The following is a 24,746-nucleotide window of genomic DNA, read 5'->3' on the forward strand; positions in this document are numbered from 1 at the left end:
GGGGTTGGCGTGGAAAGCGGGGGCACAAGCGGGGCTGCGTGTGAGCGCGGCAGTGTGCAAGGAGGCTGCACGTTAACCCTTTGCTCCCCTGGGAGTTTTGCACGGCGGGAGCCGGATTTTCTTTACCCCCCCCACCCCCAGGAAGTTGTTTACTCCTCGCGCTCGCTGACCCCCCCCCCCCCCCCCCGCGCTGGGTATGTGCGACCCGACCCGACCCGACCCGACCCCCCCCCGGCTGCGGGGGGAGGGGCTGCATTTTTTCCGCACACAGAAAGTTTGGGGCTCCCTCGTCCCCCGGAAAGTTTTTAAGCCGCTTCCCAGCTGGCTGCGGGGGCCGCTCTCTGCTCCCCCGCCCCGGCTGCCGGCTGCCGGCGCCCCCCCAAGCCTGGCCGGCGGCTCCCCGCGCCCCCCTCCCGCCTCACCTCCGTGTCCACTCGAAAATGGCGCCGAAACCGAAAAAACTTCGCAAATTTCATTGTAGGCGTTTGCAAGGGCTGCTGGGAGAGGGGCTGGGGGGAGGCGCCGCCCCCGGCTCGACTCGGCCCGGCTCGGCTCGGCTCCGCCCGCGCTGCGCCCAGACCGGGGGCTGCGCGCGGGACGGGACCGGCTGGGCCGGCGGGGAGGGGCTGTGGGCTAGGCTAGTGCTGGTATGTTGCGGGGGGGGGCTCCCGCAGTGATGGCATTGGGGGAAACTGGGCTGGGGGTGATGGCGCTGGGGGGGGCAGGCTTGGTGGGGGGGGGACTAGGCTGGGGGTGATGGCGCTGGGAGGGGCCAGGCTTGGTGCGGGGGGGGGACTAGGCTGGGGGTGATGGCGCTGGGAGGGGTCAGGCTTGTGGGGGGGGCCCTGGGCTGGGGGTGATGGTGCTGGGAGGGGTCAAACTTGTGGGGGGGGAGAGACTGGGCTGGGGGTGATGGTGCTGGGAGGGGCCAGGCTTGTGGTGGGGGGAGACTGGGCTGGGGGTGATGGTGCTGGGATGGGGAAAGCTGGCTGGACTCTGGATGGGGGGCCCGGCTAGCACTGGGGCATGATGGTTCTGAGTGGAGGCCAGCCTGGGTGTAGTGTGGGGGGGATGGGTGGTGCTGAGGGGGGCAAGGCTAGGTGATATGTGGTGGGAAGAACTGGGATGGGGACACTGAGAAGATGATGGTGCAGGGAGAGGGAAATCTGGGCTGGGCACTGGCCAGGGCAGCCAGGCTGGTGCAGGTGGTGGGTGAGTGACGCTGACTGGTATGAAGCAAGAAGCCTGTGCCCTAGGGAGCAGGGATGGCCATGGGGAGCAGGCTGTGCCCTGGTGGGAGGATGCCCCTCTAAGAAGCAGGACTGAGCCCTGAGTCAAAGCTTCTAAGGCCAGAAGGGCCCATTTCTAGCCTGACGTGCTGCAAGACACCAGCCACAGGACTTCTCTGTATTAGTTCCTGCTTCCAGTCGAAGAGCGGCAGCTGCATTAGAGCAGAGCTGTTGGAAAACCTGCAGGCTGGAGAAATAAATTTCCAGTGATGGAGAATTCACTTCAGCTGTGGGTAAGTTGTTCCAATAGTTAAGTACCCTCACGGTTAACAATTTGCATGTTATTTCAAGTCTGAATTTGGTTGCCAGCCTTTGTCTGCTGGACTGAAGAACCCTCAATCCTCATGTTTCTTATTCCTGCCTAGGCACTTATAGGCTGACTGCTTCACCCATCAACTTTCTAAACTAAACCCATCTCCTTGAATATATCCCAGGAAGGCTTCTTTTCCAGTCCTTTAATTGTTCTGACCTCTGAACCTACTCCAGTTTATCAACAGCCTTGAAGTATGAATAGCAGTGCTGGCTGCGGTGTTCCACTGGTGACCCCCAGTGCCTAACAGAGAGGTAATTTAATCTCTCCACTCCTACTCTATCTTCTCTGTGCATCCAAGGATCATGTCAACCCTTTGGGCCACAGCATTGCATGCCTCACATTCAACTGATTATCCATCGTGATTTTGCAAGTCTTTTTCACTTTCCAGAGAGAGGTTGCCTATGTTTTAAGTATGGCATACGTGCTTTGTTCCTCCATGTGCAGCTTTACAGTTAGACATATTGAAATGGATATTGTTTACTTTCTCCCGGTTTACCAAACTATCCAGATTGCTCTGTGTCTGTGACCTGCCTTCTTCCTCACTCTCCCTGCTCCATCTTTCTGTCATCTGCAGAGTTCATCTGTAATGATTTTTTTTTCCAGGTCATAGATGAAGATGTTAAACAGTGTAGAACCAAGAACCCGTTCTCTGCAGGACCCTATTAAAAACACATCCACTACATGATGGTAACAGATGTACATTTGGGATAAATCAGTTTGCCAGGTTATTAATGTGTGATATTAAGTTTGTATTATTCTAATCTTTTAAGCAGGAAGATACGTGGTGCAAAGTGAACGCCTGAAAGTAGTTGAAGTATATGACCTAAACGCTACATGTTGAACCTCTCTAGTCCACCACCACTGGGACCAGAGTGGTGCTGAACAAGAGAATTTGCTGGACCACAGGAGGTCAATATTGTCTAGTAGCATTACCAACATTTCCACTGCTTGCTAGGCTCTTAGAAGACATTTAGGGGTAAATTACAGCCAAATAACAGCACAGAACACTGAGAGCCAGGACTGGTGGCTGTAAACAAACTTTAAGGAACCACAGGAAGTTTGGCGGCACCCATGATGTAGTCCAGCTACATAAAATCATGCCAGATTACAGATGTTGCTGGATGAGAGTGACAGATTAGAGAGGTTCAACCTGTACTACTTTTATCAGTCTTGTAATCTCATCTAAAAGTTATGTCAGGTTGGTCTGAGAAAACCTTTTTTCCACAAACCAACATTGATTGACATTTCATTACCCAGTTTTGAATCTCTAGTTTGCTTGGGATATATCTTAGGCTGACAGGCTATAATTAGCCAGATCATCCCATTTCAATATTGGCAAAGCATAAGCTTTGATCCCAGGTCCACAGTTGACAGTGGTGGTGGTGGGAAAATCAAAGGGGGATGTTGCCTCAGGACCTGGCATTTCAAAGGGGCCTGGAGCTCTGGCCACCACCATTCTTTTCATCAACCCCACTGTTTGATCCAGTCCTCTGGAGCATCCCCTGCAGTCCAAGACCAGTTGGAAATGAAAATGTATGGGTCAGAGAGCAGTGTGGCCTGCTTCTTTAAAACTGTTAGATACAAATTTGTTGGACTTGCTGTTTCAAAATTGTTCAGTTTTCATAGCTGCTTTTACCATCGTTGTGAGATACTATTGCATGCGTGCGCACGTGTGTGTGTGTGTGATGCCCTGGGGAGAGCAGGAATGTGTGATGGGGAAGAGGTAATGCCCTGGGGGAAGCAGAGCTGTGAATTGATGGGAGATTGTTGTCCTGGGAGAGGCGGGGCTGTGTGCTGGGGGGTGATGCCTTGGGGAGGAGGCAATGGGGTTGTGTGCTTTGGGGGGATAACATGGAGTGAGGCTGTGCACCGGGGGAATATGTGTGGAGAAATGGAGCTGTGTCATTGGCTTTGCGGGTTGCCATGAAGTAGCTGCAGCCAGAAAGAACCCCCAGGTGGGTGAGCTGGTTGAAGCCAGAAGCTGTGCCACTCAGTGCTGATCCCTGGGGTTGCGGGCTCCATGAGGTAGGGCTTTACTGTATGTGCTCTCTCTTTCCGGGGCTCCAGAGAGGTGGGGGTCATTTGGGGGATGGGGAGGACACTTTTGCTCAGAGAGATGGATTATTGCATTGGGGGAGCTGGTGGGATTTTGCACTGGGGTATGCTTTACCCTGGGGAACTGGGGTGTACAATGGGGGGGTCTGCTTGGAGGTGGTGTGGGGGGAAGCATCGTGCTCTCAGAGCTGGGCATTTGTGCATGGGGAGTAGCTGGGGGAATCGTGTATAGGGGCCTCCTGGAGAGGTGCAGGGTAAACTGGGCAGCAGCTAGGCCCTGTAGGGAGAGGAAGGCGGGGTGCTGAGGATTCATGCCAGCATGCCTGATGCAATGTGTTCTCACTGGGGAATGCTGCTTCCTGACCTGGATGCTTTATTCCTTCCCTCCAGGGGTTCTCAAGCTTCGTTACAGCTCCCTGACCCCAGAAGGAGGGGAAGCCCGAGACCTGCTGCCCTGGGCTGTGGGAAGAAGGGGGTCTGCAACCTGAGCCCCATCACCCATGGCTGGAGCCAGAGCCAGAGCCCCACTGCCTGCTGCTGAAGCCCTTAGGCTTTGGCCTCAGGCCCCAGCAAGTCTAGCACCAGCCCTGGCAATCCCATTAAAATGGGGTTTGAGAACCACTGCTCCTCCTCTGAAAAGCCCACCGGGGGCGTGCCACCCTTCCTCCCAGCTGGGGCCTAGCAGCGAAGCATAGGGATAAGTGCGAGCCTTGCAGACTGTGCCTACAGGACAGGGCTGGAGCCCACACGGCAGCAAGGGCAGTGCCGCTAGGCCTCGGAAAGAGTCCTGCCCCTTACTCAGCCAACTGGGGGTGGAGCCCAGTGGAGTTAGTAACACTTACCTCCTCTGGCAGGAAGCAGACTGACACCACTGGCTCATCTCATGTTCTGTCCAGCAACCACTGGACAGTCTGAAAGCCACTGGGGGCAAAAAACCATAACTGGCTGCAAGGCAGAGCTTGCTAATTTTGGGGAGGGAAGAGGAGGGGATGGGATGATGAGGCAGCCTCCAGGGGCACACAGCTGAACTGTAGCTGCTAGCAGCTAATACCCCAGTTGGTCCATGATGGAACACTAGGGGTGCATCTACACTAGGAACTAACTCTGAAGTTAACTTTGAAGTTAGGCACTACTTTGAAGTAGCCAGCAGAGGGTCTACACACATTTTCCTTTACTTCAAAATTACCTTCAAAGTAGGTAATTTTTAATTTAAATATCTTCCAAAAATGCTATTAATTGCTGCCTGAAAATCTATGTTGTGGTTTCCTTTTTCATTTAATGAAGTCTACCTATCGGCTAGAATTGGCTTTGATGGGAGTCTGCGAATGGTTTTGTGGGGGGATGACTGGGGATCCCCATTAGTGAAAAGGTTGGGAACCACTGATCTAGACCATCCATGCCAGGTGGAGCTATCTCCTCTCTTTCTCCCTATAATGGTGTCTACTTTCCTAGGTTAAGAGTCAGAGGTTGTTTCCCTGGGTCAGCCACAGGTCCTCACAGCCCAAAAGCCTCAGTGAATAAATAAATAGCTGCACATCAACAAAAAAGGTACAAAATAATAAGATTGCAGAGTGTTTGAAAACTTGGAAGTTATTACATTAAAATAAAGTTAAGGTTGGCTGGGTGGCCTTAATTCTGCCCATGTGTGGTCATGCTTTATCTCACAGCCAATTTTTATAGGATCATGTGCTGTTTCTCCTCCCTCAGGACTCCTGCCTTACTCAGTGCACAGTAATGGATGGTGCTTAGTGAATGAGACAGACATTCAAAATTGATTATTTTATTCTTGTCATTCAGTGTGTGGTCCTGTGCTCAGTCATCAGCCAGACCCTGCTCTGACTCAGGAGCTGCGGGGGAAGGGTTCCTAGTGTCTGTGTCCTCCTTTGCCTTACCTGTAAGCTCCGGACATATTACTGTCCACACTTTCCCAGTGGGCCACAGAGGGACTTGCCCAAGCAAGGCTGTGGCAGCCCAAGAAGCTGCAGCCAGGTGTGGTATTTTAACCACCAGAGCAGTCCTCCTGGGACTATCCCAGCACATGAACACACTGGACCGGGAGTCCAATCCATAGCTTCCTGAAGTCAGAATCTTGAGAGTGGGGTGAAAGAGTAACAATGAAGGCTGGGAGGTAGGGGGCCAGGGGCTGGGGGGATAAAAACCATTTTGGAGGGATGGAGTGTCAGTTTTGGGGAGATCTGATGGGCAGAGGGAGACTTGGGGACTTTAGAGGAGCACATAAAAGGTGGACTGTTGGGTGTGTGATAAGGAAGAATGACCAGGCTTTCAGAGACTGAAGGAGTAGAGAAGCAGGGGAGACAGTAATTTGAGAGGAAGCTAAATGCTAAAAGGGAGGGAGGCTTGCAAGGGAAATTTATATTTCTGGGAACCTCATAGTAAAGAAGACATCTCCAAGTGGGTAACATTTTTGGAGGAGGTTGTTGCATACACATAGGGAAAGCCTAAAGGAGTTTATAATCTAGTGATTAGAGTAGTTCTCCTGGGTTCTTAAGCACTGGACTTTGACACTGGCTTCTGTGATCTTGGGCAGGTCACTTAATCAATCTGTCGCCTTTTCCCCATATGCCATGGGAATAATGTGGACAGGGCTGCTTTAGGGCATTTAATAATTATATGTACACAGCACTTTTAATTTTCATAGTGCCTTTCATCTGAGAGTCCCAAAGCACTTTACAGACCTTGGGGCCGATTCTGTGAGGCCCTGTTAAAAGGGAGGAACAATGGGGCTTGTAAAACAATTGGGCTGTGTCTACACTATAGAGATCTTTCAAAAGATGTTCTTCTGGAAGATCTCATCTGAAAAAAAGCCTTCTTTTGAAAGAGCACGTCCAGACACAAAAAAGTAGATCAAAAAACCATTCCGCTCTTTCGATAGTGAGCATCCACACAGCCCCTGCTCTTTCGAAAGAACAGGCAGGGGATTGGAAAAGCCAGTGCCACGAGGACTGCTCTTTTGGAAGCAGGGCCCCAGGGGGTCTACACACATTTCTTTCAGAAAGAATCTTTCAGAGAAGGAGCTGGGAGAGGAAGAGGGCCGTGGGAAAAAGTGCTGTGTTCGTTTGATTTCAGATTGAAAGAACGCATTTTGTGTGTAGATGCTCTGCTGGTTCTTCCGGAAGAGTCCCTTTTTTTGTTTTTTTTTCCCTAAAGAACTTGCTCGTGTAGATGCAAGCCTTGGTGATTTTTAGCTTCAGAGTCCCAGATCTCATTTACTGAGGGGAGAGCGCCTCAATAGACGTGTGCAGAGACTGAATGAGCATGAAGATTAAATAGGGAAGCTGTCTTTACAATTGTCTGTACTGTATCCATTCAGTGGAGGAATAGCGGGTTTCAGTTTATAGGGTAGTCAAGGCAGTGCCTTTTGCAAGTATTAACATTTGTTAAAACACACACAAGCAGACCCAATGGGATGTCAGATATAAATGTCAGCATTTCATATGTAATGGTATCATGGGAGGCTCTTGCACATGTGGTCCGTTGGTTGCGGCACCTACATCACAGGCTAAAAAGCAGCAGTGAGAACCATGAAAGGCACTGGCTTAACATCAGCCAAAGAGTTTGCCAAGCTTGGATCACGTCACTGCTTTATGATCTTACTTTGTAAAAGGAGAATTCTCCTGGGGAGCAAGGACTCAGCACGTGGTATTCACACGCAGAGCAAAGAATGAATATCGTTAGCAGAAGAAAGAGGAAAAATATCCAAAACGATGGACAAGTTTTTCAGGTGATTGCTCTGTGAGTGTTGCCCTAAAGCAGAGAGAATAGCTACAGATCTCTCATGCTGAAAGCAAAAAGCTTGACCCTGCAGTGGTTGTTCTGGGACAGACTGGTTTGACCATTTTATGGATGGTGAAAAGGCTGAATTGCTTCTCCTAGTATTGTGAGAAAAACTGTTGGCACTAGTAGTTTTTCACGCAGTAGAAGTTTAAAATGTAGCACAAGACCTGCTGATTTTTCCTACCTTGGAGAATACAAATGTCGAGTCAGGCTGTTGCTTAGTTCCCTGCATTCAGAAATGCTTCCTTTACAGAAATCATCTGCAACTCATATGATACTACCATGAGTGACAAGTGCCAGACTTTTCTCCTTCCTTTCAACATAGCTTATTGCTCCATCTCTCTTAACAGCTGCCACCTGGAACACGGTGAAACCAGATCCTGCTGCCAACTGGGCATTTAAAGAGGAAAAAATTACAGGAAAGATGTGGCTGCGTAGATTCTGTTGATGTTTCCGCAGGAGTAAAGAATGATGGAGATACAGACAGCAGAGGCCTGGACCAACAGGTGCTAGAGGAACAGGGGCTGCAAGTTCTTTCCATCTTTTTATTCAGTGTCTGTACAGCACCTAGCACAAAGGGGTCATAGTCCATGATTATGGTCCTAGACATTGCATAATAAATGACACATCCAAAACATAGTTTCAACCCACTTTTTGCACGCCCCCGGGCATGGGAGATTAACTGATGTCTATGTCTTGAATGAACTGATCTTTGTTTATTTATAACATAATAGTGCAATATCTATCATCTTGATAATAGAATGTGGCATTCATTCACAAACTCAACATGACCAACGTGTCTGAAATGTATCCCAGAATCATTTCTGAAGCAACGATAAAACTTCTCTTGTGTGTTTGTGAGGTGGCTATGTTTGCATCACTACCAGTTTTTGCAACCCCTCCCTGCAACCAGCACTAGGATGAATTACTGCTGTCTCCTGGAACAGTATATGAAATGTTCCTCTTTTTAAGGCATGATTCTGTTTTGCCAGCATGTCTCATTGTGCCAGCTCAGAGAGAGGGTGTATATTTTCCTATCAGCAGGTGGGAAAAGGACAAGGCAAAACTCTTGGTGGCTTTACATCACCTGTGAAGGTTGCTAGGGGAGACACCAGTGACCCTGAAGACAAAGATCATGTCTGAGAGGTAGCTGGGTGGATTTCTGAAAACTTTTGACTGCTGCTAGCCCAGCAGTCACACCTGCACTCTAATGACAATATTTTTCTGTGGGGAGAGGAATTCTTATGTCGGCTCCCTCCCCTCTCAGTTTCTGACTGTAGCTAGAAACGGGTCAGCAACCTTTCCGAGGCAAAGGATAAAATTTGACTTTTTGACCTCTGTATGGTCCAAGTACCAGTCATGCTTGTTAGAGTCGCCAATAGTCCTACTCACAACAGCTTCTTTAATAAATAAATGAAGATGCAGAGCCCTTTAGATGCTGGTTGGTGGCATTGGTTGGTCTTTTGTTAATCCATGGGCAGCCTGGCTTTGAGCAAGCTCCCGGCTGCATGGGGGAGGAGGAGCGAGGTGGAGCTCCCGCCTCATGTGCCAATGAAAATCAGCTCACATGCCACTCTTGGCAGCCGTGCTGGGGGTTGCTGACCCCTGGGCTAGAGAGTGGAAAGTTTAAAGGGTAGTCCAGGCCCCTGGGCATTTTATTCAGCTTTTATGCTCTTAATTCACGTCTTTTGGCCACCTTTACAGTGCCCAATGGGATCGCTACCTTTACGTGGTTCCGGTTTGTGTGTCTCAGGAACCCTCAGAGCTGTGCTGGTGGGAGCCATTTCAACAAGAACCAAACTACATGTTTTCACATCCAATGTGAAATCAGTGCTGCTATATGGCTCAGAGATATGGTGTGTTGTCCAGAGCAACATTAAGAAAATTCAGATGTTTGTCAATAAATACCCTAGATATAATCTCCAGCTAAAGTGGTACAGTAGAATGGCAAATGAAACCTTGTGGACCAAAACAAATCAGAAGACAATGGAGGTCCAGATCAAGAAGAGAAAATGGTGATGGGCAGGCCATATCCTGCGTAAGGACTGCAAAGAATGTATCACGAGACAAGGGTTAGAATAGAATCCAAAAGGAAAGAGGGAAGGGGGATGTCCTAAACAAACATGGTGATAAAGTTTCCTGGATGAAGTAAAAGCAGCTGGCTTAACATGGGATCAAATCAAGACTATAGCCAAGGATTGCAAGAGAATGACTGTGGAGGCCCTATACTCCATGAGGAGCCCAAAGTAGTCGTCGTCATCATCATCATCATCGTGCTCTTCATTAAAAGGTAGCCCAATGAACACATTACCAAACTGGATCCCACCATGGTGTTGGGGATGCAAGTTTAAAGCAAGATTGTTGCTTCTTGAGAGCTCACCTGTTCCTTCGTCTTTGAAGTGATGATGGCCTGTAGCTGGCTGCGACATCAGAACTGATGGCTGGAGAAATAATTGATGTCACTAACTGAGGGTCATGACTTGAAAGGATGGGAGAGGAAAAGAGGCAGGGCAGATACCTGAAGGAGACTGACTGTCTGACCACCTTGCTACTGAAGGTAGAAGGTGCAAACTGGTGAATATAAAGTTCTCCTTGCACAATCTAAATTCTCATTTGTCAGAAGGAGCTTTGCCAGATTAACTGCAGAGAACAGGAAAGGTTTGCAGCTGAAATGTTTGCCAGGTTTTCTGTATCAATTGATTGTTTAGGTCTTTGCAGGGCAGCAGTTCTTGTTTCCCAAAGTGTAGGGAGAGATGGGTTTTTGTTTGCATTTCCCCCACTTCTACTATTACTGCTTAACCCTTGTACTCCGCATGGGGCACGGGTCATCTACAAGTCTCCTGCACTTCACTCTGTCTTGGGACAAAACTTCTAGCAGGCTCCAGGAGTACCCCAGCTGTTGTCCTTCAATCTCAGTAGACCTTCTCCACATTGTCCGAGGTCTTCCTCTTTTGTGTTTTCCTTGTGGGTTCCAGGTGACAGCTTGACAGACTATGCTGAATGATGGTTTTCTAAGAGTGTGGCCTAGCCATCCCCACTTCTCTTGATTTCAAAGTCAATTGGTCCTTGTCCTGCTCTGTTCCAAAGCTCCTCATTTGTGAACAAGTCTTGCCATTTGGTATGAAGGATGTACCTCAGGCATCTGTTTATGAATGTCTGTAAGTTGTGATTTGAAAGCTTTTTAGTATGCCAGGTCTCGCATCCACACAAGAGCTCACTCTCCACATTTGTGTTGAAGATCCTCAGTTTCATCTTCACATATATTATTTGTGAACTCCCTATGGACCAGAGAGTCTTGAATGAAGCTGTTGCTTTCCCTGTCCTGGCACTGATGTCCTTATCTGTTTCTCCATCTATGCCCATAATACTCCCCAGGTAGGTGAACTGCTCCTCATCTTCCAGAGCATCCCCTCCCGGTGCGATGGTGGTGGTGTTGAACTGGTTGCTCCTCGTTGTCTTGGACTTTCCCTTGTTAATGCTCAGTCCAGTCTTTGAGGTAGTTTTGTCTCGTGCTGTGACCTTTTCATTTCTCCCACATAAGCCAGTAAATCCATACCCATCCTGGACACCATCTTTTTATTCCCCCTCAAACGGTCACTGGCCTTGTATTTCAGTTCCTCATAGCCTGATTGAAGAATTGTTTTCACATTCCATTTCTTTGCAGGCCTCCTTCTACATTGTCATCCTCTAACTGGTGACCTCCTGCACCTGTCTCAACATCCCCCACTATTTCACTTTTGTGCATTGTCTAGAGGTCTCAGCCTCTGTCCTTCCTGCATTCTCATTACTTGTAAAGGTTTTAGCTGCTAATCCAATTGAAGCAGCTGGGTGTGGTCACTGTGCACTTCGGGGCACATCCGCTTTCCTCTCCAGGCTCAGTGAATGTCTGCAGCATAGCACTGTCCGGATGGGGATTTCATTACCCAACTACACAACCTGCCAACACAACCTTGTCATTGCAATTTGTCGCACATATTTTGAATGTGTTCTGTATTTCACTGTAGACGCATTTCCCAGTCAATTTATATACAGTCGTCTTGTTTGGTATATATAGGTCAACTTCATAGCGGTCCTTGGTCAACACTGTGTTTTCCTGTCTGGAAGTGGCTGCATTTTAGTGGAGCATTCTGTCCCTACAATGAGATGTGCTTTTGAGTTCCACCTGTAAAGTAGAAATGGACTTATAAACCTAACTAGATCTGGTCGAAATATTTTTGTCAAAGGCCCGTTAGTTTTAATGGAAGATAGCTATTTTACTGAAAAAAAAATCCAGGATAAATGTCCCTTTTAATTAATCGGGGGCGATGGTAAAATTTGTATTTTTTGGCCAGCTGCACAAAAAAGCCCTGGTGGTTTGGGGCAGGTGAAACCCTCAAATCTGGTTTCACTGACATTTTCTGCCTGACCGGCTGAAACTTTTGGTGTGTAAAACTGAATTCTTGGAGGAGTTTTGATTTAAAAACATGCACGTGCACACAAGTAAGTAATAAATTAAAAAAATTAAAACATTTTCCAGGCAGGGTTGGAAAAAGAGAGAATTCCACATTTCCTAACCAGCTTTAGGCCGTGTCTGCATGTGCCCCAAACTTCGAAATGGCCACTCAAATGGCCATTTCGAAGTTTACTAATGAAGCGCTGAAATGCATATTCAGCGCTTCATTAGCATGCGGGCGGCAGCGGCGCTTCGAAATTGATGCTCCTTGCCGCCGCGCGTCGCGTCCAGACGGTGCTCCTTTTCGAAAGGACCCCGCCTACTTCGAAGTCCCCTTATTCCCAAGGGGACTTCGAAGTAGGCGGGGTCCTTTCGAAAAGGAGCACCGTCTGGACGCGACGCGCGGCGGCAAGGAGCATCAATTTCGAAGCGCCGCTGCCGCCCGCATGCTAATGAAGCGCTGAATATGCATTTCAGCGCTTCATTAGTAAACTTCGAAATGGCCATTTGCGTGGCCATTTCGAAGGTTGGGGCACGTGTAGACGTAGCCTTAGACACACAACCCCATTAGAGATTTGCATGCAACCATGGGCCTATCTAGAATCCCAGATCTGAACAGCTTTTGAATTCTACGTAAATTTGGCTATCTCAAGCAATGTCTAGATTACATGGGTTTGTTGACAGACGTTTTTGTCGGAAGATACCTTCCGAGGAACCTTCTGTCGACAGATTGCTGCCAAATTCCCAAGTGGATCGCAAGTGTGATCTACTCTGTTGACAAAGAGTGGCCAGACAGCCTGGCCGCTCTCTTGACAAAACGGCCAACTGGAAGCACAGAAGACAGGGCTGCTCAGTGTCCTGGAAGCCCTGTCTGTTGACAGAGGGCCCCTGGAATGTCCAGACCAGCTTTCTGTTGGCAGGTTTCTGTCAACAGAGGTCTTATGCTTCATGGGGAGCGGGATAAGACTGTTGACCGAAGTGCTTCATTCTGCTGATTTATTGTCGACAGAGCGTCTTGGGAATATGGATGCTTCCTGGGTTTTGTTGACAAAACACCAGTTTTGTCAATAAAACTCTCTAGTGTAGACATAGCCTCACTGCACAGGTGGACACCCTATTTAGCCCATTGGTATCTGTCTGCCTGGTTCCTGGTATCAAGTTTTCCACTTAGGTTAATCTTTCATGTAATACTGACATAGGGAAACGTTTCATAAGAAGATTGAGAGTTCACCATGAAAATTACCCTGGTTAACAGTCCCAGAGGTTTAATATTTTCCACATCTTGAGCCAAGGCAGCCTCAGGGGTCATGTTTTCACTTGCTGTGCTCAGTTCTAGTGTGGTGGGTACTTCTCCATGGAGGCTTTGAGGACCAGTCAGAGAAGGAAGGTATTGTACCATTCAAATGGGCCAGAGCATTGTCTCTTTTCACTAGTCCATGGAAGCAAAAGGACCAGGTTGTCTAAGAAGTGACAATCCGTGAGCATTCAGGGTGCAGGTGTTGAATGTGACGGCACCTGTGCATGTCTCATTTCAGCCAGGTCTACTTCTCAGGGAGGCCAGAAGATTTTGAATCTGCCCCTGGCTCATATTGCCACTGGAACTGGTGGCAAACCGTGCTCATTGGCGGTAAGGCACGGTTCTCTACAGTCAGCGCAGAAGCAATGACAGGCTTTCTCATGCATGGCAGGGTCAGAAGGGAAGCCCACAAAGGAGAGTGAGAAAAGACAGCAAAGCCAGAAAAGGAAGGGGAAAGAAAGTACAGAAGAGGAAACAGAGACAGGCCAAGGGAATTGGAACTGGGGGAGGGGGGAGGGGCTGGTGTCAGAAAGGAAATGGGTGGGGAAATGAGGCACTGAAGAACTGCGAAGGAGAGGAGGGAGCTGCAAGGAAGTGGGGAGAAAGATTGCGTGGGTCTCTGTGAATCTCTAAGGTGCCCCAGGACTGCTTGTTGTTTGCAAAGGCCAAGTGTAAGAATTGGAGAACAAACCCTGCAAAAATGCAGAACAGAGAGCGAGTTGGCCCTGGGCTGGGATGGGTAAAGCAAGGCTGATGGAGCCAGGAAGAAGTGGGAGCGGGAGGGAAGTGGTGGGCAGGTGTATATTTGTAAAAACTGGAGGGGCTTAAACCCCCTGGTTGCTGGGAATCCCTCACCCTGTGAGCTTGAACCGAGTCTGTAGAGGAGAGTGTTGCAGCATCTCGTGGGAGGGAGGAGGAAGTGCTACTGAGTGAGCTGAGATGTGAAAGTACCTCTGAGGTTTAGAGCCCGTTTGAGACAGGGGACAGTGGCAGGCTACACAAAACAGAGGGGTGGGGGAGGGGAAGGAGGCACACAATTCAAGGTCACAGAGAAAAGGGCTAAAACATTTTGTAGTTTGTTTTCTTTGCAGTGCAAAGCAGAAGCCAGCCTGCTGTTCTCCTTAGGGCAAGCGAGAGAACAACCTTACTGAGCCTGGAAATCTGTTCTTGCATTTGTTCTAATGCAAACAGGCCTCACCTAATACTTGGGTGCATTTGTTTTTGTCTCAGGTAAATAGAGAATGCCCCATTACTCAGGGCTTCCAAAGGAGGGCATAGTTCATGGAACAAGGCAGAAGTCAATATTTTGGTGATGCAAGCAAGAGCACAGTGTGGCTGGAAATTAGTTTTACTTTGTTGTAGTAAAGCTGTGTCTGCTCCTGAAAGCAAACAGGGAATTGATTAAGGCCCACATTTTATGTTATAGTTTAATCAGTTGTCCTCCCTGCCCGTCTCCCTGGCCAAGTGGTGGCGTAGTCGTACCCAGCAGTTTTGAGTTGGATTTCCCTTCCCGCTCTCCTAATTTCTGACAAATATGTTGGTTCTGGCCACATTCCAAAAACTGTTTTAAAAATAATCTCAGTAGCTAGCATTTGATGTCATGGGGGGAGGGGGGAAGCAACTCAAACTGAACAACTTTCATCGCTTCGCTTCGCTGGATGTTTGTTCTTTCAACAGAACAAATCCATAACAAGCAACTCTCATGCTCCGCTCTATGAGAAGCCTAAACCGCTGGGAGCCAAACGTACTCAGGATCCCTCGTTTTCCCTGCCCCTGTGTAGAATGAATTTTGTTATGTGCACTGATATGGGGGGATGTGTAATGCAACACATCGTACTGGTGCATCTAACAAAGTTCATGGGGGGGTGGGGCCAGGGGGCTGAAGTGCATGGGGGGAGGGCTCCAGCTGGGGGTACTGGCTATGGAATGGGGGTGTGGAAGAGAGATTTATGGTGCAAGCTGCCTTGGGGCTGTGTTGGGGAGAAAAGATTCCCCCAGATTTCGCTCCCCACAGCTGCACCTGGCCTGCAGGGAGAGAGACCTCTCTCCCACCCAGGCCACAGCAGGTCCAAGCTGGGCAGGGGGAAGGGCATCTCTCCCCTGGCTGTGGCAGGTATTGGCCAGGCTAGGTTGAGGCCACAGAAGGGGCACTTCCCCCCTGGCCACAGCAGGTCTGGAGCTGGGTTTGCTTGGGGCCAGAGCATCTCTAGCCACCATGACAGGGCTGGGGAAGAGGAATTTCTCCCCGCTGCTGCCCTGAGCATCTGCGTGGCATCTAATGGGTTTCTGTGCAGCCAGGCAGCTTAGAGCGAACTTAGCTCATGAATATTGGTTATGCCCAGTAATTAAAATAGAGGGGAACAAGCTTGGGGTGTGTCTGTCTGTCTGTCTGTCTGTGTGAGAACGGAAATGTTCTACTTCCTGGTGAGCTGGATTCCTTTTTCAGACCTAACCTCCCCTCCCCTCCGCCCCAAACTGACAACAAGGAGGAAAACTACACTAACCAGCACAACGTGCATGGGAGGAAGCCAGAAATGTGGTTGATGCTAGAGGTCACTCTCCTGGACCAGGTGCCCATTGTTCCAGTTGCTGAGCAAACACGAAGAACGAGACAGTCCTTGCCCCAAAGAGTTTACAGTTGAAGAAGAAGATGAGAGACCACAAGTGAAACAACCCGGGGAGCTTCGCAAGGAAACAGACGTGGCTGGTCAGCATGATAAGCAGCCGTCCCAGTGCACCAGCTTCCTGCCTGCTGGAGGCATTGCAACAGATGGTAGTTAGGAGGAGGTCAGGTTGTGGACTGTCTGAATTGACCCAGTCGTGCCCTAAACATACTGACTTAGGCCTTGATCTTATGCCATTGGAGTCACAGGGAGTCTGTGCTGGCAGCACTGCGGGGGCAGGATGGGAGGCTTACAGCTTGGGGTGGGACTGCAGCAGAGGGGAGAAGGACTGCATGTTTCAGTGTGAAGCTCCTCACTTCCTGAAGAGTTAAAAAGAAAAAGACTACATGGGAAGAGTTCTTAGCACAGCAGTTTTCAGGACCAGCTAGTTTCCTATTTGAAGCCAAGCTGTAAATTACACAGAGCAGGCACCCATCTCCTGTGATAACATTACTAATCCCTTCCTGTAGCCTCATCTTAGGTAAGATCACCCCTCTGCAGGGAGCCTGCACAGGGCATGCACCCCCTGGTGCATGAGGGGCCATGTTCTCACCTGGTGTAAATTAGCTTGGTTCTGCTGTCTTCTGCAGAGCTCTGTGGATTTGCAGCAGCAGCACAAAGGAGATGCAGTGTGCCAGTTCCACGGAGTTGGGGGAGAGCAGCTGGCCTGTCTCCTTGCCAAATCATTCATGAAAGGCCCAGCAAGAATTCTGCAAGGGAGTATTTTATCCTGCTACTATCCCTTTAACCAGCACAGAAACGCAGTTAAAACAACCGGAGAAAAGTGTAGAAACCCTCACGCTCTCTCCCCTAGAGACGCCAGCCCAGACAAATCAAATCACTTCAAAAATTCAAGCCTGTGTCTTTGGCAAAGCTAAAATGAGGACAGGCCAGCAGAGCGGCTATGGATTAAAGTTTAGAAACTGAATGCCACTTTCAGCCTTATTTTTAAAAGAGAGTTGGGCAGAATCAAGAGATTGTTTAATACATGAGTCTTACTCTTCTAATTGCGAGTTCCTGTAATTTATTGTGACCTAAATTTACATTATTTATGAAGTATATGACAGCTTGATCTCCACTGTGAGAGCTGCTGCATCAATTCATTTTCATAACATTTCTCCAAAACCTGTAGTTTTAAAACTTTTTGGGGGGGGGGCATAAATATTTAAATATATTCTGCTCTACCAGCAAAGCAAAATGCCATTATAGTATGCTGTTTAATAAGATGTTGTTGATAAGACAGAAACATCTGCAATATGAATCAATGTGTACATTAGGCCTTTGCCAATGTGTGTATAATGCTGATGTAGAAAAGTCACTACATATTTTCACTTAATATTTCTTGTAGCGCATTCCTGACTCAGCCTAAAGGTTCTTGCGAGAGACCATGCAATATAGACTATGCTGTATAAGAAGGCACATGCTGCACGTTTCATGGCAGTTCCCCCATAGGAGGCTCTTGCATAGTGAGTGGTGCTTTAGAAATAACCAATGGCTGAGTTTGCTGTACTCTTTTCAAGGAAGAAGTGGGCTCCTGGCTTTGCATTTGGCAGAGCTATTAGTTCACTGGGGACTGTGATGTGGTGGGGTGACTCAGCAGAAATTAAGCAGCAAGGATCAGCGGGAGGGAATTTTTATTAGCATAAAACAATACCAGTTTCCTAAACAAAGGGATTCCCAACCCATGATAGGCTCAGCACCTGGCTGTGGAGCACTGCCCTCTGAGATGTTTGCTGCAGCGCATCTGTGCCAGGGGAGAGCAAGGTGAAACAGGAGTACTGGGAATTAGGTCTCATCCTTGCTCACTTTCACCCTGATGAGTTTAACTCAGTTTTTGCCAAAGTTGCTCCTGGTCTTCTGGGTTGGCTGGTTTGATCCCCTGCGGGGGTGGGTGGCAGCATCCTGCTCCTTGTCTGCTTTCCTTCCAGCTGTGATGGTTGTTTGTGGGATGCCAGCCAGAGCTACAGCTGCCTATTCCCCCCACCCCTTTTGGGTACTGTGTTTGCTGGGGGGTTGAATATTGCCAGCTGCCTCATGACTGCACCTCTGACACTGCTGTTGAGAGAAGGGAAGCTCCATCAGGCACTGTTTACCTATAAGGCTAAGGCACCCACCAAAGCTTAGCTTGGGACCAGCAAAAAGGAGTAGGAAAATCACCACGCAGTCAATCCCTGTTAATTTCAAGGCATTTTGTGGCTCAGTTCTCTAGTCCACTAGTTCCCAACTTGGGGTCCATGAGGGTATTGCAACAGTCCAATGAAAAAATGTAAAATGTAAATAAAAATGAACATAGCTAATAAGTTTTAAATACATTGCAAAGTTACAATCAATTATTTTTAAATTAAATCTCTTCAAATAATGTTATTAATTGCTGTCTGAAAATCTATGTTATGGTTTCCTTTTTCATTCAATTAAGTGCACATTGAGGTTAGAACTGGCTTTGATGGAGGTCTGTGAATGCTTTGGGGCAGTGATTGGGTGATGGAAAATGGTTTGGGGGGTGAATAGGGGTCCGTGAATGGTTTTGGGGGGGTGATTGGAGGTCTGCACGAGTGAAAAGGTTGGGAACCTCTGATCTAGTCAGTCCAACCCCAGCCCTGCCCCTAAAACCCTGCAGTTTGCCTGGACACAATCTGTCTTTCATGCCTTACATTAGCACGATTGAACCTTTGCTGCAGCAGCTCTGAGGCCTGGAGTTTTACTCCTCCCTGACATGGTTTCAGTCCAACCAGTCCTGTTTTTGAAGACATGCTGGGCAGCTCTTTATTTCCAGGTGTCTTTAGTTTGCCTGTCAGTGACAGTGTAACCCACACCCCTAATGGGTGTGCATCACTGTCCCACGTAGTGTCACTTAGACCACTTACAGGTTTGATCTACATTAGGCAGGTAAGTCGATTGCAGATACACAATTCTAGCTATGGAAATTGCATAGCTAGAATTGACTTATCTGCATTCCACTTACCTGGCCATCTTTGCAGAGGGAAGTTGAAGGGAGAAACTCTCCCATCGACCTCCCTTACTCCTCACGATATTGAGGAATACAGGGGTCAACTGCCAACCTCAGATAAATCAATTTCATGTGTCTCTACCAGGTGTGCAAAATCAAATGCTAAAAGTTCTTCCATATAGATGTCCCCTGAATCTCCACCACAGGCTGAGCTGAGAGGCCACTGGCCTTTAGCTCAAACTATTGAGGCTCCTGCACTAAGCTCTGGAGGTCCAAGGTTTGAGTCTGCCTGTTGGCAGTTCCAACAGCACCTATCCCTTTATTCCTCACAACTGCTTCAACTCGTGTGCTTGCTGGTCTTAGGCTGTAGTTTTTATTGTGATGGGATCTTTCATGGCACTCTTTAAGTAGAGGAATACTTTAGAAATAACTGCTTTCAAAGCCACCCATCCAGGCAGGGCATCAGGTGCCCCTATCCAGTAGGGGGAACCTTTGTAAATCTCTGGCAAACTAGATTCCTGGGACTGAGTCCCTGGAAGTTTGTTCAAGTAAAATAGAGGCCATAGTAGAAATACAGCTGGTATAAAGGTGAGGGTTCAGATGCAGCCAACACTGGGAAGTGACTATGGCCTCATCTATACTTACCGGAGAGTCAACACGCTAGAGGTTGATCTTCTGGGGTTGGTCAACGAGAGATGTGCTAAATCAAATGCTGAGGGTGCTCCCGTAAACTCGGTGCTCCTTGCAGTTGGAAGTCAATGGGAGAATTTTAACACCTCCTCCACAGCGGGAAGTTGACTGCCTGCTTGTGTGGACAGTGGAGAAACTCAACCTAAGGTATGTCGACTCCAGCTACACTATTCTCATAGCTGGAGATGCGTATCTGAGATCAACTTTCACCCCTCATGGAGACCTGGCCTAAGTTCCACTGACTTTTGAGGCGATTTCGCAACCTAGGTCACTGCCACTTTTGCAAATTCGACTTTGAGGGCCCACTGATATTTTCCAAGTGTGATTTGGGTGCTTACCTCCTGGATGCATCGCTGACAATCCTAAACCCTCATTTTTCATTTGCAACCTCAATTTGCTGAGGAAGAAACACTTGTAACAAAGGTGTCTGCTGAGCTGCCCTGCTAAGTGAGTCCATTATCTCCAAAGACTGGAGACCAGAGGCCAAAAGACAGTTGTGACTGCTGCTGGAATGAGTGGCAGAGGTCTTCTGTCTGCGCCTTTCTGACCGTACCTCTAGGGTTTTTTCTTTTTTCCTACCTCCACTTTGTGAAAGACACCCTTACAGAAGATGTTGTTCCATCCACTGTCAGTTTGTGGTCATTGCTCTTTGGAGGATCAAAATGGAGGCCAATTATCAGGCTAGATGGAATCCCACTCAGACATCATCTGAGCTTTGTTATCACACCATTGTAGCTCCTTTTCTGCACAGAGTGATAGGTAATCTGTGCCAGAGGCCTGCAGAGATTTAAATTGGCCTTGTAGCAAACGTGTTGTCACTACTTTCTGCAAAAGCATGTGAGCAATGTCCCCTCTAACTTCTACCATCCATGAGTGGAATAAATTGTGTTATGTGCCCAAAAGGATGTGTGGATGTGCACCATGAGTAAAAACATAGGTTGGCAGCTGTGGGCATTATGGGTGCTTTGCTAATCATCTGGGTGGTGTTTGAACCTCTCCTGGCTGGCCGCCCAAGTGTTCAACTTATAGGGAACCCTGCATGTGAGCCCAGTTGTTTTCTCGTGTTAAAATAATCCTAGGAAATCACAAGACTGAAAGAGCAGGCTATCTGAGCTAGTCAACTCATCATCCAAGTTTTATCAGGCAGAAAGCATTGGTCTCAGGGATTAACTTTAACTAGGGTGAAAGTTGCTGTGCAGTATAACCATAAATAGCTTATTTTTTTTCCCAAAAGGATTTAATAGCAAGGGCCAACTATATAACAAAGCATTTCCCACTCCATGGCTGCGTCTACACGTGCACGCTACTTCGAAGTAGCGGCACCAACTTCGAAATAGCGCCCGTCGCGTCTACACGCGTCGGGCGCTATTTCGAAGTTAACTTCGACGTTAGGCGGCGAGACGTCGAAGTTGCTAACCCCATGAGGGGATGGGAATAGCGCCCTACTTCGACGTTCAACATCGAAGTAGGGACGTGTAGACGATCCGCGTCCCGCAACATCGAAATAGCGGGGTCCTCCATGGCGGCCATCAGCTGGGGGGTTGAGAGATACTCTCTCTCCAGCCCTTGCGGGGCTCTGTGGTCACCGTGGGCAGCAGCCCTTAGCCCAGGGCTTCTGGCTGCTGCTGCTGCAGCTGGGGGTCCGTGCTGCATATACAGGGTCTGCAACTAGTTGTTGGCTCTGTGTATCTTGCACTGTTTAATGAAAGTGTGTCTGGGAGGGGCCCTTTAAGGGAGCGACTTGCTGTTGAGTCCGCCCTGTGACCCTGTCTGCAGCTGTGCCTGGCTCCCTTATTTCGATGTGTGCTACTTTGGCGTGTAGACGTTCCCTTGCTGCGCCTATTTCGATGTTGGGCTGAGCAACGTCGAAGTTGAACATCGACGTTGCCAGCCCTGGAGGACGTGTAGACGTTATTCATCGAAATAGGCTATTTCGATGTCGCTACTTCGAAATTAGCTATTTCGATGTAGCGTGCACGTGTAGACGTAGCCCATCTGAGCAGCATCATTTACACCCCTACAGTTTAACATTGTCTCAGGATTTCCACTGGAAAGCTTTTGTTGAGAGCAACGGAGGGCTAGGACTGTCAAAAACAATTTTCTGCCATTAAAGCTATGGCATGAATGGGCTCAGCCCAAACATATCTACTTTGCTACAGTTCAAGTTCCGTGCATTGTAAGGAGATATGGGTAGAGATATGTACATGGAAGGCACCTTTTTAAATTGTTTAAATCTTGTGTAACTTTAAGATGCTTGAGTATAAAGACTGGGCAGGGAATAAGGCACTAGACCAGGAGTTGGGAGACCTGCTTTCAATTCTGTGTTCTGACACAGTTTTCCTGTGTAACTCTGGGCATATCACTCATGCTTCTACCTCACTTCCCTGTCTGCAAGATGGGGTCAGAGCTCTGCAAGGCCATCAGACATTTTGTTGACGGGGCTGGGGGGCAGGGAAGCATATAAGTACCTTAGATTTGAGTTTGAACTAAAATTGAATTAATTCTGGCTACCGTCCCCTTGTCCACTCATTTCTGGTATCCTGAAAACAGCAGAGAGGAAGAAATATACAAATGCTTCCTCAACTGTACACCATCTAATTCCTGAAAACGCCATTGCAGAATGACTGGAGACAGTAAGCACCATAATTTCCATGCATTTTCACAGCTGTGTGCTGCTCTTTTTCACGATTTCTGTGCCAATGGGCCTACTGAGTACATGCCTCTTTCTGAGCCCTTGTGAAGGACAGGCCTGCTCTGAGGTGGAATGCTTCTTTCTGAAGAAAAATGAGGACTCAAGCCAGATTCTCCACTGTGTTATGGCTGCTTTTTGATACACCTCTCTTTGGGTCAGGGCCCACAGCTACTGGTCTTTTAGTGGCACAAGCCGGCGAAGGCCTTCTCCAGCTGCAGCTGGCATAGGTGGAAAACATTCTGCCCATCAGTGGCCTTTCAAGGTAGAACAACCATGCAGGGACCTACAGCAGTGGGCACAGTCACGTTCAGAGCCAAGCAGCACTGGGAGTGCGGGACACAGGATCAGGTTTGAATCCCTCTTTGCCCACAGATGCCCAGACCTAAAATCCCTGTAGTTTAGCCATACCCCAAGGACCGGTCAGTGTTTCACCTACAGGAGTAAAGTGTTTTGTGGTCCAGCTCACTGCCGAGCCGCCCAGCAACTCACTGAGGAGATTTTCGCTTTCAGTCCAGTCCTGTACTGAGATTCCAGGTCAAGTACAAGGATTCATTCCACTGATGCTGGCAGCCAGCTCTCACTACTATGTGTGCACCTGGGGTGTGAATTTAAGGGCTGGGAGAAGGTGCAACCCATGCTGAACCCCTGCTAGCTGCTCCTGCCATAATGCAACATTCTGCCTTCAGAGGAAGAAGTGATAAATTCATCCCTACTCATAGTAATTTAGTGCCTAGATTGTAAAAGTTTTGCAGTGGTGTTACAGCCACATTGGTCCCAGGATGAGAGAGATAAGGTAGGTGAGGAAAAATCTTTTAATGGGCCAATTTAGTACATAAATACTTTTTATAATTTTTTTTTGTTTTGACATTAATAATTCTCTTTTTTGAAAGTTCAAATAGGGTAACCCGAGTGAAGTTTTGTCTGACTGAGGGAGAAGAGCAGCCAGCTTGAGTATAGTCTATGGAAACTGGGGTAGTACCTCTTTAAATTGTCCTGAGCCTTCCAGCGGCGCTCACTGTTTCCAGGAAACCTGGCCAAAGCTGCAGCATGTGTGGGGAGCCGGGTCTTGCACATCACCCATAGTTCTGTGGGCCCCACTTTGTCTGTATGGTTACATTTGTTTGTGTGAAGAGCAAAAGACCAACCACTGCTAACATGGGCTGTGCTCTGGTGCCCCCACACAGGGACTGAGGTAACAATTCCTTAGCCTTCCTGACCACTGCTGCAGGTTATGCCTGCGACGGCCCCTGTAGGCATCTTTGTGGGCTTGTGAGTCCGTTTTCTCCTCACCCATCGCCATAACCATGCACCATAGCCTTTCCCTCCCATGCACCTGGTGAGTGGCTGCTGCAGAACTCAGCCCTGGAGCATACCAGCTGAGCCAGTGCTTCTCTGCACACAGCTTGTACATGCCCTCTCTATCCCAGCTTGTCTCTGAACAACAGAACCACCAGCTCCACTGTGCTATGCGCCTGCTGTGGCCCCCAGGATTTCCCTCTGAGCAAGGACTGCAGGAATGAGTCAAAGCTTAACCCCACAGGGCCAAATTCATCCCTCCTGTAAGGCTGCTCACTCACACCAGAAACAAATTTTGGCCTGTGCACAACAAAGAACTAAAGCAAGGCATAAATAAAAACATATTTTGCATCTTGCTCCAATGCCGAGAAAAGCAGCAACCTAAGGAACCCCAAAAAAGAGGAGATGCTGTATCATATATCACATTGAGGTTTCTTTTTATCACGCTAAGTAAATACCAAGTTCTAAATCAGTTTCAAATGGGAAGGTTGGAACATGGGGCCAGACTTCCAGCTGGTGCAAACTGGCCAAGTTCCAGTGAAATCTAATAAGAGGCTTAGACTTTTCCACTGCAAATGCAAACTATAGAGAAAGAGCCAGTGTAAGAATGCAATATGGCACTGTAAGACTCCTGTGTTTTTGCAATAATAATTTGTTTTTAACTTCTTTGTGGGACCTTATCTGTCTCTGGAGAGCCGCATTCATTTCTTCCGTCTGTGATGCTGCTGTATTTTTGTGGACATGATCAAACCTGGCACATGCATAAGACGTGACTCCACTGAAGTCTATATTTATTATAAACACAGGCCTCTGGAGGCAGAGTAGAATGTAGTGCAGCCAAACACTCTGGGTTTGGTAAAGTGGTTAATCTCTTGACCTGCACCCAAGTGTGATGGCATAATATGGGGCTGACGGAACCTGTGACCCAGACGAAAAGTCCCAGTAGGATTCACACCTCCACCCTCGGCAAAGAAAAGAAGAAAGTTGTGTGGGATAAAAAGGGGAGAAAAGACAACTGCTGAAAAGAGAAGCAGTGGAAGAGATAAGAAGTGGGAGCTCCCATAATACTAATTGAGCTAATTCGTAGCTAATTAATTCTTATTTATATTGCTTTCACTTTTATTATTCATAGGATAGAATTATAGAACACTAAAACTGGAAGGGACCTCGCAAGGTCATCGAGTCCAGTCCCTGCACTCATGGCAGGACCAAATATCGTCTAGACTATCCCCAAAAGATGTCTATCTAACCTGCTCTGAAATATCTCCAGTGATGGA

General features: G+C 48.1%; 1 long non-coding RNA gene across 7 annotated transcripts; it reads left to right on the forward strand.

Annotated features, from left to right (window-relative positions):
• Nucleotides 1-527: 527 nt before the first annotated feature.
• On the forward strand, nucleotides 528-18,208 carry LOC142020216 (uncharacterized). Of its 7 annotated transcripts, XR_012647308.1 has the most exons (5): nucleotides 1,121-1,522; nucleotides 1,655-1,853; nucleotides 2,206-2,289; nucleotides 5,110-5,205; nucleotides 7,803-12,006. It is a non-coding gene; the product is annotated as an uncharacterized LOC142020216 (long non-coding RNA). The 7 variants fall into 7 exon arrangements; XR_012647310.1 differs by lacking the exons at nucleotides 2,206-2,289; nucleotides 5,110-5,205 and adding an exon at nucleotides 528-647 and having other exon boundaries at nucleotides 1,257-1,522; XR_012647306.1 differs by lacking the exons at nucleotides 5,110-5,205; nucleotides 7,803-12,006 and adding an exon at nucleotides 15,628-18,208 and having other exon boundaries at nucleotides 2,206-2,326.
• Nucleotides 18,209-24,746: the final 6,538 nt, after the last annotated feature.

Source organism: Carettochelys insculpta, chromosome 13 (genome assembly GCF_033958435.1).
Source record: "Carettochelys insculpta isolate YL-2023 chromosome 13, ASM3395843v1, whole genome shotgun sequence".
Classification (NCBI taxonomy): domain Eukaryota; kingdom Metazoa; phylum Chordata; order Testudines; family Carettochelyidae; genus Carettochelys; species Carettochelys insculpta.